This window comes from Fulmarus glacialis, unplaced genomic scaffold (assembly GCF_000690835.1).
Source record: "Fulmarus glacialis isolate BGI_N327 unplaced genomic scaffold, ASM69083v1 scaffold25647, whole genome shotgun sequence".
Taxonomy (NCBI): Eukaryota; Metazoa; Chordata; class Aves; order Procellariiformes; family Procellariidae; genus Fulmarus; species Fulmarus glacialis.
In genome coordinates, this window is record NW_009224178.1 from 48,245 (window position 1) to 50,707 (window position 2,463).

Sequence of the window (2,463 nt, forward strand, 5' to 3'; positions counted from 1 at the left end):
CAGGAAATGTGAAGAGCACTAAAAAGCTCCACGAAGCAGCTCAAATAAATATTAGTAACTTCCTCAGCCCTTGTTAAACAAAAACACATGACAGCTACGTTTCCTACGCTAAAAAATGATGCCTTTGCGTTTTCTCGGGCTAATGTATTTTTAAAGGTTTTGCTCTCAAACTCTTAGCTCTCAATACTCATTTCAGTGCACTGGGAGAAAGGCAGAAAATCACCTCCACTGTTTAAAATCAAACAGCTGCGTTTGTCACAAGGTTGTTACAGGTATCTGGAGATGCGTGGGTATTTTCCTTGCCCGGTCGCACGTGAACCGTCACCCATCGGGTGGCCCCTGCAGCCGAGCACATACTGATGTCCTCCAGGAGGTGGCCGTATAGCCTAATCGTTTCCTTCTGCACAAGCGGCCTTCGCCCACAGATATGGGCTAAATACCTAAAAAAACCTAAATAAGATGCATTTCCTCGGATTTGTTTTCTCTTCTCTTTGCCTTGTCCCAAAAACCGCTCTGGAGGAGGCACGCAGGGGAGCGGTGGTGAAGGCTGCCAGGGCCAGCTTGTCCCACCGCCCCGGCACTCGCCCCTCTCCAGGTACCAGAAGCACTGGAAAAATACATCGGGCACGAGGTACTCGTGCCACAACCTCCTGCTTATGGCCAATCTTCCCCATAAAAGCCAGGAGAAGAGTTTATGGGCAGCCTGATATGCCCAGGCTGCACCTCCCTCCTCTTCTACGCCATCCTGGTCAAACCATCAGCTGGGTCTGCTTGGGCTTGCCATTTTTACCCCTTGCCAAGGGGATTTCGAACCCCACCAAGCATTTTGAAGGGTGCAAGGGGCCAAGAGAGCCGTGGCAGGGTCTCGTGCATGTCTCCACACGCAGCCGGGTGAACGCCTGGTACCACAATCCCCTCCAGAGCCAATGCCACCATGGGTGCCGAGGGACGCGAGGCTGCCGGGTGGGCTTCGGCGTGCTGGGATGCAGCTGGGGCAACGCAACTCATTCGATCAAAGGCTGAAAGGTGTTTAAGTAAAGCGAGCTTTTATCTCCCGCAAATAAATCTGATGTTAGCGCCGCAGCCAGTGAATATCTGCTTCAAGCAACGCTTGTTCTTCCATTTATTAAGATAAATGTATTGAAAACTGGCTTTTTTCTTCCACAAGTATAATGGCCTCCACACACCTATAAGGGAAGCTGTAGTCCGATCCGTGGAAGATCAGCCTGGTTGCTGGCTTGCTTTGGGTGGAAATAATATGTGTGCGGCATTGCACACTGACCAGAGAGACTTCTGCAGACCTCCTTGCTGCAACAGCACCCACCTCCCACTTGGGGTGGGAGCGGCCAGGTGGGACCTCCACCACCTCAGAGGCACCACGCCAAAGCTCCTGCTCTGCCCAGGACCTGCCTCAGTGCTCCCGGGTTTTGTGTCACGGTTGGGTAAACTCAGGTGATCTTCTGAGGTCAGCTGCGCATCTACACCAAGGAGAGAACAAAAACCACGGCAAAGCCTTCTCCAGTATTTTTCCTCCTCTGTTCATGCAGTCCCATCAAAGGTATTTTCATAGACCTTTTCACCTCTCGTCGCAAAGTGAGGACACATGGACCGTACACGGGCACAAAGAGGGTCTTGTTCACGAAGCGCTGTGCTGGGGTGCATCACTTCTCTTTGGGAAGCCCCGGAACGATGCAGCATCTTTCTTGCAGCTGTGGGATAAATCCCTAACCAGGGTGTAAACTCTGCAGCCAATTGTCCTGTCTGCGTTGGTATTCAAAAATATCAGAGATGATTAAGCTACCCATCAGACACTACCTGGCAGCCTCTCTCAGCGGGAGATGAGATGGAGTATCAAGAAAACCTCCATGTTTTAGGCTGAGTGATGTTCCTTTATTTTGCATCTCGGAACTAATGCCCTCCAAAACAAGGTCCAAGTGACAGATTTCCAGCTCTGGCATTTTGACATTATTATTATTATTATCATCATCATTATTATTATTATTACTACTTTAATTATTATTAAAAATATTTTTTAAAATTTGTCCATGTACAAAAAACCCCCACCTGCACAAACAGTTTATAGACTAGACTGTGTTCGAACAAGGATCTAAAATAAAACATACTGAACTTTAAACCAAAACGATCGCACAGGTAAATTTAATCTGATTTTAATAGCTGTCCTTATTACTTCACTTGAAAGGCTTTTTTCTCACTTGTTCCACCTAAAACCCCCTGGAATTATCCTGTCTGAGAAAAAGTAAGCAGCTAACTGTGGAAATGAACCACATTTGCCTGAGTTTTTAGGCAGCAGCAGCCTACCGAGGGCAGACGGCGTGGGGGTCCTGCAAGCCCCCAGATGGGGAAGCTATAAATTACCCCCCGGCCCTACGGGTCCCCCCCGGCTGCCCTTGTTTTGCAACCTCTCCCGCAGGCAGTATTTTTTGTATTGGGAAACGATAAAGG